Source organism: Aquarana catesbeiana, linkage group LG02 (assembly GCF_042186555.1).
Source record: "Aquarana catesbeiana isolate 2022-GZ linkage group LG02, ASM4218655v1, whole genome shotgun sequence".
NCBI lineage: Eukaryota > Metazoa > Chordata > Amphibia > Anura > Ranidae > Aquarana > Aquarana catesbeiana.
In genome coordinates this window covers 184,056,912-184,070,958 of record NC_133325.1, presented here as the reverse complement: position 1 = coordinate 184,070,958, position 14,047 = coordinate 184,056,912, and positions in this window count along the sequence as shown.

The window sequence follows — 14,047 nt, the reverse complement described above, 5'->3', positions numbered from 1 at the left end:
CGGTTGGCTTTCATATAAAAGCAATCCTAGCGGCTAATTAGCCTCTAGACTGCTTTTACAAGCAGTGGGAGGAATGCCCCCCCACCACCGTCTTCTGTGTTTTTCTCTGGCTCTCCTGTCTCAACAAGGAACCTGAGAATGCAGCCGGTGATTCAGCCAGTTAACCATAGAGCTGATCAGAGACCAGAGTGGCTACAAACATCTCTATGGCCTAAGAAACTGGAAGCTACGGGCATTTCATGACTTAGATTTCGCCGGATGTTAACAGCGCCATTGGGAAATTGGGAAAGCATTTTATTACACTGATCTTGGTGTGGTCAGATGCTTTGAGGGCAGAGGAGAGATCTAGGGTCTAATAGACCCCAATTTTTTCAAAAAGAGTACCTGTCACTACCTATTGCTATCATATGGGGGTATTTACATTCCCTGAGATAACAATAAAAATGATTAAAAAAAAAAAATGAAAGGAAAAGTTTAAAAATAAGATAAAAAAGCAAAAAAATAATAAAGAAAAAAAAAAAAAGCACCCCTGTCCCCCCCGCTCTCGTAAACAGCAATTGCACCATGCATGTGAGGTATCACCGCGAAGGTAAGATCGAGGGCAGTCATTTTAGCAGTAGACCTCCTCTGTAAATCTAAAGTGGTAACCTGTAAAGGCTTTTAAATGTTTTTAAAAATTTATTTATTTTGTTGCCACTGCACGTTTTTGTGCAATTTTAAGGCATGTCATGTTTGGTATCCATGTACTCGGCCTAAGATCATCTTTTTTATTTCATCAAACATTTGGGCAATATAGTGTGTTTGAAAAATTGCTGCGCAAATACTGTGTGAAAAAAAAAAGCTTTCTAAGGGTGTAAATTTTTTATTTCGCTCTTCACTGCCTATCACAGTTTCGGAGGCCACGGAATGCCCAGGTGGCACAACCCCCCCCCCAAATGACCCTATTTTGGAAAGTAGACACCCCAAGCTATTTGCTGAGAGGTATAGTGAGTATTTTGCAGACCTCACTTTTTTTCACAAAGTTTTAAAAACTGAAAAATGAAAAAAAAATGTTTTTTCTTGTCTTTCTTCATTTTCAAAAACAAATGAGAGCTGCAAAATACTCACCATGCCTCTCAGCAAATAGCTTGGGGTGTCTACTTTCCAAAATGGGGTCATTTGGGGGGGGGGGGGGTTGGGCCACCTGGGCATTCTATGGCCTCCGAAACTGTGATAGGCAGTGAAGAGTGAAATCAAAAATTTACACCCTTAGAAATCCTGAAGGCAGTGCTTGGTTTTCCGGGCCCCGTACGCGGCTAGGCTCCCAAAAAGTCTCACACATGTGGTATCCCCGTACTCAGGAGAAGCATCTGAATGTATTTTGGGGTGCAATTCCACATATGGCCATGGCTTGTTTGAGCAATATATCATTTAGTGATAACTCTGTGCAAAAAAAAAAAAAAATGTGTCACTTTCCCGCAATTTGTGTCAAAATATAAAATATTTCATGGACTCAACATGCCTCTCAGCAAATAGCTTGGGGTGTCTACTTTCCAAAATGGGGTCATTTGGGGGGGGGTGGGGTTGTGCCATCTGGGCATTTTATGGCCTTCAAAACTGTGATAGGTAGTGAGGAGTGAAATCAAAAATTTACGCCCTTAGAAATCCTGAAGGCAGTGATTGGTTTTCGGGGCCCCGTACGCGGCTAGGCTCCCAAAAAGTCTCACACATGTGGTATCCCCGTACTCAGGAGAAGTATCTGAATGTATTTTGGGGTGCAATTCCACATATGCCCATGGCCTGTGTGAGCAATATATCATTTAGTGACAACTTTTTGTAAATTTTTTTTTTTTTTTGTCATTATTCAATCACTTGGGACAAAAAAAAAATAATATTCAATGGGCTCAACATGCCTCTCAGCAATTTCCTTGGGGTGTCTACTTTCCAAAATGGGGTCATTTGGGGGTGGGGGTTGTACTACCCTGCCATTTTAGCACCTCAAGCTATAACTTTTGCGCAAACCAATAAACATACGCTTATTGACATTTTTTTTACCAAAGACATGTGGCCAAATACATTTTGGCCTAAATGTATGACTAAAATTGAGTTTATTGTTTTTTTTTTTATAACAAAAAGTAGAAAATATAATTTTTTTTCAAAATTTTCAGTCTTTTTCCGTTTATAGAGCAAAAAATAAAAACCACAAAGGTGACCAAATACCATCAAAAGAAAGCTCTATTTGTGGGTAGAAAAAGACGCAAATTTCGTTTGGGTACAGCATTGCATGACCGCGCAATTAGCAGTTAAAGCGACGCAGTGCCATATTGTAAAAAGTGCTCTGGTCAGGAAGTGGGTAAATCCTTCCGGGGCTGAAGTGGTTAAGGAAAGTATCCAGGCCTTTCTTAAAGCAATCTACTGAGCTGGCCAGAACCACCTCTGGCGGGAGTCTATTCCACATTTTCACAGCTCTTACTGTGAAGAAACCTTCGCGTATTTGGAGATGAAATCTCTTTTCCTCTAGACGTAAAGTGTGCCCCCGTATCCTCTGGGTTGACCGTAAAGAGAATAACTCAACACCAAGTTCTCTATATGGACCCCTTATATATTTGAACATGTTGATCATATCCCCCCTTATTCTCCTCTTCTCAAGAGTGAATAAACTCAGTTCCTCTAATCTTTCCTAATAGCTGAGCTCCTCCATGCCTCTTATCAGTTGGTTGCCCTTCTCTGCACTTTCTCCAGTTCCCCGATATCCTTTTTGAGAACTGGTGCCCAAAACTGAACTGCATATTCCAGATGAGGTCTTACTAGTGACTTGAACAGGGGCAAAATTATATCTCTCTCTCTCTAAAGTCCATACCTCTCTTAATACAAGAAAGAAAAAAAAAAAAAAAGCTTGGCATTGCATGCTATTATTGAGCTTATGATCTACCAAAACCCCCAGATCCTTCTCCACCACGGATTCCCCCAGTTGTACTCCCCCTAACATGTATGATGCATGCATATTCTTAGCCCCCAAGTGCAAAACTTTACATTTCTCAACATTAAACCTCATCTGCCACATAGTCGCCCAATTAGACAGTGCATTGAGGTCAGCTTGTAAATTGGAGACATCCTGTAAGGACGTTATTCCACTGCATAGCTTGGTGTCATCTGCAAAGACAGAAATGTTACTTTCGATCCCAGACCCAATATCATTTATAAAGATATTAAAAAGTAAGGGTCCCAGCACTGAACCTTGGGGTACACCACTGATAACCTTTTGTAATAATTAACCACTACTCTCTGAATTCTGTCTTTTAGCCAGTTTTCTATCCATTTACAAACTGATATTTCCAAGCCTGTAGACTTTACCTTACACATGAGCCGCATGTGGGGAACTGTGTCGAACGCTTTTGCAAAATCCAAGTATACCACGTCCACAGTCACCCCTCTGTCCAAGGTTTTACTTACCTCTTCATAAAAAGAAATCAGGTTTGTCTGACAACTTCTATCTTTCATGAATCCATGCTGTCTGTTGCTTAAAATGTTTTTTTTCCAGCAAGAACTCATCTATGTGGTTTTTTATTAAACGCTTCAGTATCTTCCCGACTATAGAAGTTAAACTAACAGGTCTATAGTTACTTGGTAAAGACTTTGATCCCTTTTTAAATATAGGCACCACGTTCGCCCTGCGCCAATCCAGTGGTACTATTCCCGTCATTAATGAGTCTCTAAAAATTATATTTTTATACATTTGCTAGGAGCTACAGTTGCTAGGCGGCAGTTGCACTGGAGCTGCAGCACATACACAGTTTCTCAAATGTGTATATTAGGTAGCTAAGAAATAGGGTTGCACCCATACCAATACTAGTATTGGTGCCAATACCAAGTATTTGCAGGAGTACTTGTACTTGTGGTGCTTGATAGCACCAGGTGCTTGATAGCTGCTGATCCAAGACTGATTAATTTTTATGAATGTGAGCCTATCAATGGAGTCTGTGGACAGGCGCCCTCTATGATCCGTTACAAACCCTTCAGCAGCATTGAATGTGCGTTCCGAAAGAATGATGGATGCAGGACAGGCTAGTAGCTCAATTGCATATTGAGCAAGTTCTGGCCAGTAGTTCATCCTCAAGACCCAGTAACCCAGTGGATGCTCTGTTGGAAAGGTCCCCAAGTCTGCTCATGCCCCTAGATATTTCTGCACCCTCTAATGCAGATGCTGGCGATGGTTGCTTGAACTGATCAGACCTTGGCGCTGAGGACTGAAAAATTGTTTAAAGGCATCGGTCAGCCAGCCACCTTCTCCTGCGCTCTTCCTCTGACTGAATGAAGCCTCAGCAACACATTGTCTAGCACCAGGAAATTGTAATCTCCCAGGGACTGGAAATGCATTGCACAAACCTTTCTTCAAGGCCTCCTGAAGATGTTTTATTCTCTGCTCCCTCTGCGAAGGCAGAATGAGTTCTGCAAACTTACCCTTGTAACGTGGATCAAGAAGGGTTGCCAGCCAGTAATGATCCCTCTCCTTGATACCACGAATCCTAGTGTCCTCTCGCAGGCTTTGCAGAATCAGTGAGGCCATGCAGCGTAAGTTTGCAGAGTCATTCGATTCTTGAGTCCTCTGGGTCACTAAGGATCACATGATCCGTAACTACCTCCTCCCAGCCCCGTACAATTCCTTGGGTTTCTGGGGACTGAAAACCATCCCTTGAAGACTGCTGCTGAGTGTTATCCTCTACATCCATAATGACACAATCCTCCTCCTCCTCCTTTTCTTCCTGTCTGTTTGGCAGGCCCACAGGAATGCTATCTGGATAATATGGATAATCTGGATGGGGGCCTTGAGAGGTAAGGAAGTCCTCCTCTTCCTCCCGCTGTTCTGCCTCAAGTGCCCTGTCCATTATTTCATGAAGCGTGTGCTCCAACAGGAAGACTAGAGGGACAGTGTCACTGATGCATGCATTGTCGCTGCTCACCATCTTTGTGGCCTCCTTAAATGGTGCTTCAATTCCACAAACTATTGGTGAATAATCAACCAAATCATGTGATAAACATAAAGTCAATGAATAAATGAATAAGTGAGGAGTATAATGTCCCACTCTATAAATAATGAATGTAGTCCAGAGAAGGATGGTGTTGGAACAGTTGGCAGGAGATTGAATCCGCACAGAAAAAACACATCAACCAGATGAGGAAGTCATGGGGAGAGTGGTGTGTAGAAAACTTTTACCAGATCCTGTGGATTCCCTTGTCAGCGACAGGGAATCAGATGAGCAGTGTGCCACTCAGGGCATAAGGAAAGATGTCCCGACCATCAAACCGTCCAGACCGGACTCTGCGTGGATCTCCGGGTTCTCACAGTGGACAACCAGGGTACGGATCAGAAAGACAACGACATCTCTCGTAAAGCTGGAGTAAGCACTTGGTCTCATTCGGATGGTATGTGGAAAGAAAAAATATGCCTCCACATAGTGCAGATAAAAATGGGGTATTTTTTACTTCTAAAAAAACCTTTGACAATAAAAACATGATCACAATAAAAAAGGAATAATGGGCAACATGGAGGGTGGTAGATTAGCCATATCATGCCCCAGTAGAAGACCCCTAGGTTGAAGTGCGTCGGGATACACTACCACCCTCCATGATGGTCGGGACATCTTTCCTTATGCCCTGAGTGGCACACTGCTCATCTGATTCCCTGTCGCTGACAAGGGAATCCACAGGATCTGGTAAGAGTTTTCTACACACCACTCTCCCCATGACTTCCTCATCTGGTTGATGTGTTTTTTCTGTGCGGATTCAATCTCCTGCCAACTGTTCGAACACCATCTTCCTCTGGACTACATTCACTATTTATAGAGTGGGACATTATACTCCTCACTTATTCATTTATTCATTGACTTTATGTTTATCACATGATTTGGTTGATTATTCACCAATAGTTGGTGGAATTGAAGCACAATTGAGTAATATTCTTTTTACTTTGATTACGCACACATTCATTATGCGCTACATTTTTTCCATTATATATGTATTGTTGTTGTCACATTGTATGTAGCTGCTCCCCTTCTTTTTTGCTCATGGTGTTAGCGCAGTGTTTTTTCTTACACTCTTCAAATGGTGACAGGACAGTGCATGCATTCTTGATCAGTAGCCACTGGCGTGGCGAAAAGAAGCCAAGCTCGACTGACCCTGTCCTGGTGCCATACTCGCACAGGTACTCATTGATGGCCCTCTGCTGCGTGTGCATTGCCAATGTTGAGTTCCACCTGGTGGGTATGTCACAAATGAGGAGGTTGGTGGGCAGGATGCATTCCCTTTGAATGTCAGCCAGTTAAGCACTGGCATTGAATGGCTGGTGGAAATGACCACAGACTTTTCTGGCCTGCCTCAGGAGATCCTGTAAGGGTACCTGCTCAAGAACTGCTGCACCACCAAATTCAGGACTTGTGCCAAACATGGAACATGGGTCAAGTGTCCCTATTGGAGGGCGGTGCCATTGTCGTATACAACCATTCCTGGCTGAAGCTAGCGTGGTGTCAACCACCTATGAGCCTGCCCCTGCAGAGCTGACAGAATCTATGCCCCAGTGTGGCTCCTGTCCCCTAAGCAGACCAACTCAAGCACAGCATTGCATCTTTTTGCCTGACTGCTTGCATAGCCCCTTGAACGCTTACGGAGCACCGCTGGTTCAGAGGACAAATCTGCAGAAGAGGCCATAGAGGAAGAAGAGGAGGAGGGGGTGGAGGAGAGAGCTGTGGCAGAATCACCACTAGCATTTTGTAGGTGTGGTGGCGGAACAAGCTCCAACAATACTGAACCCTGTCTGCATCCTTCCCAGCTGCCAGCAGAGTTACCCAGTGCGCCATTAAGGAAAGGTAATGTCCCTGCCCATGCCTCCTGGCCCATGAGTCAGCGGTAATATATGCACCTTACTGCTGAACGCCCTGTCCAATGAGGCCAAAACATTGCCTTCCACATGCCGATAGAGAGCCGGAATGGTCTTCCGTGAAAAGAAATGGCATTTTGGAACCTGCCACTGAGGTACAGCACATTCCACAAATTCACGAAAGGGGGCAGAGTCTACCAGCTGAAGAGGCAGCAGTTGCAGTGCTAGCAATATGGCCAAGCTAGCATTTAGATGCTGAGCATGTGGAAGGCTGGGACCAAATTTCTTTTTACAGTTCAGCAACTGGGCTAGGGAAATTTGCCTGCTAAAATCAGATAGTGGTGTACTGCTAGCAGATTGGCTGCAAGTACTTGGGACACCTATTGCTATACCTTCATTCCTCTCAGTGCAGGTTTTTGAGAGGACTGGAGGTATAGTGGGGTTGGAGATCTCAGATGAGGAGCAAGGGGAAGTCCGCCTTTTTCTTTGATGTGGGTCTTTCAAGTGCTATGGCCAACGGACTGCATGGCAGGTCATCATATGTCTGGTCAAGCATGTGGTGCCCAAGCGGCTGCTGTTCTGGCCATGCTTGATCTGCTTCAGACATAGGTTGCAAACAGCAACGGTGCGATCTTCTGCACACGTGTCAAAAAAGGCCCACACCAAGGAACTTTTAAAAGTCAGCGGGGAGTCAGCAGTGCCCTGCACCTGTGGAGCTCTGAGGTGTGATGCAATAGGGTGGTTGCCCTTAAGCTGCCCCCTAGAGGACATCCTGCCTCGTTGCAGTTGTGCATCCTCCTCCTCCTTTTTTCTCTCAGGCACCCAAGTACAGTCAGTGACCTCATCATCCCCTCCCTCCTCATCACTGGAGCAAACTTGGCAGTATGCTGCAGCTGGGGGAACATGACTGCCAGTTTCTAGTCCTTCTTGAGCACCCCCTCTCTCTAGGCTCATGTTGCTCCCTTCCTCAACTTGAGAAACAACATCGGAGCCCTCAAATCGCTGCGCATCCTCCAGCAGCATGTACCTAACACTGTGGTCGAATATTTCTGGGGACTCCTCAGTGCATCATGGTGGGGCTACGGAAGGAGTGACTGTGGACAAGGAGCCGGTGGAATAGGCCGATTTGGCAGCTGTGTTGGAAGGCAAACTACTCTGAGCCTGGGTGACAGAGGATGAGGAGGATGAGGATGGCTTTGTTATCCACTCCACCAACTCTTCTGCATGTTCTGGCTCAATGTTCTGGCCGGCAGCAGAAAAAAAGGACAAATGTGCCCTACGGCCACCTGCAGAGGATGCACCATGTCCACGACCAGCACTGTTGACTGTAGACACAGAGGCTGCTTGCCCTCTTTTAGTTGCCAGTGAGGCCTGAAGCGATAGAAAGGTAATGAAAGTAGTGAAGTGCCGGCATGACAGAGTGAGAAGGGGAGGCAATAAAGGGTTTAAGGAAGTTAAAGTTGTAGAAGCAGGTAAAGAGAGGATTGGCTGTGTTGTGAGTGCGATACGGAATCTTAACCTCTTACCCAATGGGCACTTAAACCCCCTTCCTAACCAGATCAATTTACAGCTTTCGGTGCTCTCACGTTTTGAATGACAATTACTCAGTCATGCAACGCTGTACCTATATGAGATTTCTGTACTTTTTTTCACACAAATAGAGCTTTCTTTTGGTGGTATTTAATCACAGCTGTTTTTTTTTTTTTTTTTTGCGCTATAAAAGAAAAAAGACTGAAAATTCTGTAAAAAAATGAATTTTTCTTGGTTTCTGTTAAAAATTTTGAAAATTAGTAATTTTTCTTCATACATTTTGGCCAAAATTTATACTGCTACATATCTTTGGTAAAAATAACCCAAATTAGTGGATATTATTTGGTCTTTGTGAAAGTTATAGAGTCCACAAGCTATGGTGCCAATCTCTGGAAATTGATCACACCTGATGCACTGACGGCCTATCTCAGTTCTTGAGACCCTAACAAGCCAGGAAAGTACAAATACCCCACAAATTACCCCTTTTTGGAAAGTAGATATTCCAATGTATTTAGTAAGAGGCATAGTGAGTTTTTTGAAGTTGTAATTTTTTCCCACAATTCTTTACAAAATCAAATAAAGAATGCAATAAGAAATGTAAGGGTGCAATTAGGACGGCTAAGATAGAACATGAAAGACACATAGCGGAGGAGAGCAAAAAAAATCCCAAGAAATTCTTTAAGTATGTAAACAGTAAAAAAGGGAGGACAGACCATATTGGCCCCATAAAGAACGAGGAAGGACATCTGGTTACAAAGGATGGGGAGATGGCAAAGGTATTGAATTTATTCTTCTCCTCAGTCTTCACGAGTGAATCGGGGGGCTTCAGTAACCAAAACTGCAGTGTTTATCCTCATGACACAACACAGGAAGCACCTCCATGGTTAACAGAGGACGGAATTAAAATTAGACTTGAGAAACTTAACATTAATAAATCACCGGGACCAGATGGCTTGCATCCGAGGGTACTTAGGGAACTCAGTCAGGTGATTGCCAGACCGTTGTTCCTAATTTTTACAGACAGTCTACTGACTGGAATGGTACCAACTGATTGGAGAAAAGCCAATGTAGCACCAATATTTAAAAAGGGCCCAAAAAACATCCCTGGGAATTACAGACCAGTTAGCCTAACATCAATAGTATGTAAAATCTTGGAGGGGATGATAAGGGACTATATACAAGATTTTAGTAATAAGAACGATATCATTAGCAGTAATCAGCATGGATTCATGAAGAATCGTTCTTGCCAAACCAATCTATTAACCTTCTATGAGGAGGTGAGTTGCCATCTAGATAAAGGAAGGCCCGTAGATGTGGTGTATCTGGATTTTGCAAAAGCATTTGACACAGTTCCCCATAAACGTTTACTGTACAAAATAGGGTCCGTTGGCATGAACCATAGGGTGAGTACCTGGATTGAAAACTGGCTGCAAGGGTGTGTTCAGAGGGTGGTGATAAATGGGGAGTACTCAGAATGGTCAGGGTGGGTAGTGGGGTTCCCCAGGGTTCTGTGCTGGGACCAATCCTATTCAATTTGTTTATAAACGATCTGAAGGATGGGATAAACAGTTCAATCTCTGTATTTGCAGACGATACTAAGCTAAGCAGGGCAATAACTTCTCCGCAGGATGTTGAAACCTTGCAAAAAGACCTGAACAAATTAATGGGGTGGGCGACTACATGGCAAATGAGGTTCAATGTAGAAAAATGTAAAATAATGCATTTGGGTGGCAAAAATATGAATGCAATCTATACACTGGGGGGAGAACCTCTGGGGGAATCTAGGATGGAAAAGGACCTGGGGGTCCTAGTAGATGATAGGCTCAGCAATGGCATGCAATGCCAAGCTGCTGCTAATAAGGCAAACAGAATATTGGCATGTATTAAAAGGGGGATCAACTCCAGAGATAAAACGATAATTCTCCCGCTCTACAAGACTCTGGTCCGGCCTCACCTGGAGTATGCTGTCCAGTTCTGGGCACCAGTCCTCAGGAAGGATGTACTGGAAATGGAGCGAGTACAAAGAAGGGCAACAAAGCTAATAAAGGGTCTGGAGGATCTTAGTTATGAGGAAAGGTTGCGAGCGTTGAACTTATTCTCTCTGGAGAAGAGACGCTTGAGAGGGGATATGATTTCAATTTAAAATACTGTACTGGTGACCCCACAATAGGGATAAAACTTTTTCGCAGAAGAGAGTTTAATAAGACTCGGGGCCACTCATTACAATTAGAAGAAAAGAGGTTTAACCTTAAACTACGTAGAGGGTTCTTTACTGTAAGAGCGGTAAGGATGTGGAATTCCCTTCCACAGGCGGTGGTCTCAGCGGGGAGCATTGATAGCTTCAAGAAACTATTAGATATTCACCTGAATGACCGCAACATACAGGGATATGTAAGGTAATACTGACACATAATCACACACATGGGTTGGACTTGATGGACGTGTGTCTTTTTTCAACCTCACCTACTATGTAACTATGTAACTATATAAATTTTTTTCTTTTTTTTCACAAAATTGTTATATTAGCAGGTTACTTTTCACACACAGCATATGCATAGCACAAATTACACCCCAAAACACATTTTGCTGCTCCTCTTGAGTACGGCGATACCACATGTGTGAGACTTTTACACAGTGTGGCCACATACAGAGGCCCAACATGCAGGGAGCACTGTCAGGCGTTCTTGGAGCATAAATTATGCATATAATTTCTTGACTACCTCTTACACTTTTGAAGGCCCTGGAGCACCAGGACAATGGAAACACCCCAAAAATGACCCCATGACAACCCAATGTATAATCTATGAGGCATAGTGAGTCTTTTGAACATGTCATTTTTTTCTACAAGTTTTTGGAAAATGTGTAAAGAAAATGAAAACGCATTTTTTTTTTTACACAAAGTTGTCCATTTGTAAAACAATATTTCTAACAAATAGCATGTACATGCCAAAAATTACACCCCTAAATAGATTCTCCTACTCCTCCTGAGTATGGCGATACCACATGTGTGGGACTTTCACACAGCCTGGCCACATAGAGAGGCCCAACATGCAGGGAGCACCGTGTTCTAGGGGCATAAATGTCAAATCTAATTTGACTACCTATTACACTTTTGTGAGGAACTCTAGTGGCATGGATGGGGCATTGATGAGAACTGATGTGGCATGGATGAGCATGAATGGGGATGGATGACCTGTGGATGGGGATGGCTGAGCATGAATGAGTATGCCTGTGTACGGCTGAGTATGGCTGGGTATGGCTGAGTACGGCAGGGTGCGGCTGGGTATGGATGGGTACGGCTGAGTACGGCTGGGTACGGCTGAGTATTCATGGATGGATGGCTAAGCATGGATGGCTGGGTATTGATGACGATGGATGGCTGAGTATTGATGAGGAGGGATGGCTGAGTATTGATGAGGAGGGATGGCTGAGTATTGATGAGGAGGGATGGCTGAGTATTGATGAGGAGGGATGGCTGAGTATTGATGAGGATGGATGGCTGAGCATGGATGGATGGATGGCTTGATGAGTGCTGGAGTTATCACGCATCAGCCCTGTGGGCACTGCACATCCAGCCCACAGCGCTGCTGCCTCTGATCTCTCTCCTCTCTTTCCTGATCAATACGGAGGGGAGAGAGAAACCGGACGTAACGCCAGTTTGTTTACAAGTGATCGCCCGTCATTTGATGGAGTGATCACTTGGTAAACGCCCGCTGTCAGCGGGCGTTTACCGTGATCCGTGATGCGCCAGGTCGGATATTCCCGGGTGTGCGCCCCAGGTGGCGCGCGGGAGCGTGATTCTGGGAGGACGTAATAGTACACCTTCCCAGAGTTATCGGACCGCGCTGCAGCCGTCATTCGGCTGTAGCGTGGTCGGCAAGCTGTTAATTAAGATCTCAGTGTTTTGTTTTTCAGTGCCTCCAACCTTACGGTAAATTTGTGAACTTAGTTCAGATAGTCAGTACATACCACAATCCTTTCCTGAGTTCGTTAATTTATGGGGTTTTCTTACCAATGTATAATTATCTCCCAACACAATTAATAAGTAAATGCTTTGACTATATTAATTAACGAGTATAGTTATACAATGTTATACAGAACTGGAATTTCTGGTGAATGATATTTCACACACACATTATCAAAACATCAACACGGCAATGAAACAATATTTCTTAACCACTTCCATACCGAGCCTATTCTGGCACTCCTCTCCTACATGTAAAAATCATATTTTTGTTGCTAGAAAATTACTCAGAACTCCCAAACATTATATATTTTTTTTAGCAGACACCCTAGGGAATAAAATGGCAGTCATTGCAACTTTTCATCTGACACGGTATTTGTGCAACAATTTTTCAAATGCGTTTTCTTTGGAAAAAAACTGTTTCATGATTTAAAAAATATCAAAACAGTAAAGTTAGCTCAATTTTTTTGTATAATGGGAAAGATGATGTTACGCCGAGTAAATAGATACCCAACATGTCACGCTTTAAAATTGCGCACACTCATGAAATGATACCAAACTTCGGTACTTAAAAATCTCCATAGGCGACACTTTAAATTTTTTTACAGGCTACATGTTTAGAGTTACAGAGGAGGTCTAGTGCTAGAATTGTTGCTTGCGCTCTAACGCACGTGGCGATCCCTCACATGTGTGGTTTGAACAGCGTTTACATATGTGGGCGGGACTTACACGTGCGTTCGCTTCTGAGTACGAGCTACCGGGGACAGGGGCATTTTAAATGTTTTTTTTACTTTAATTTTTTTATTTTTGCACTTTCTTTGACTTTTTATTGATCACTTTTATTCCTGTTACAAGGAATGTAAACATCCCTTGTAATAGGAATCATTCGTGACAGGTCCTCTTTATGGAGAGATGCGGGGTCAATAAGAATCTCTCCTCCAGGCTGGAAAGCATGAGATCGGGAGAAAAAATCCACGATCTCATGCTTACTAGCTGCAATCGCAGCTTTGTTTACATCCGCGGCCCGGACGTGACGTCATAACATCACGTCCGGGCCTCTGACGGTCATAGAGATGACTGGTGACCATCTGGTCACCGGAAATCTCTATGGTCGTCATCTAGCGGCGGCCGATTCTTCCAGGTCCCCAATGGCACGGGAGAGCCCGGAGAAGCACCAGATGGCGGCGGGAGGGGGGGATGTCCCCTCCCATCGCCTGTAAGAACGATCAAGTGGCGGAACCATTGATATGATCGTTCTTATGGTGCACAGAATCTCTGGCTAAAATCAAGGATATCTGAATGATGCCTGTAGCTGCATATTGAGATATAGACATAGTGGGCTGATATTCCCGCTGAAAGTCAAAGACGTCATATGACCTCTTTGGGCGGGAAGTGGTTAATATTACAATTTACTCAGGTGAGCCCAAATTGGTCTGTTAGAAAAATATGTGCGATAATCACGCTTTAAGTTCAAGAACATAATATCCCTTGTCGCTCGGGGAAACAGTCCTCTGAATTTTTCCGACCGGAAGGAATCCAAAGTATGTCTCACAGGCAACAGAAAAATATTGCCAATTTGAAATAAATATTAAACCAACATAGCTACTAAAATTGAATGGGGCAATGATACTCTCCCTGGGACCACAGAAATTTTAATTGATGTAAAGAAGTTTGTCTGAATTCCCCCAAACACAGCTTCA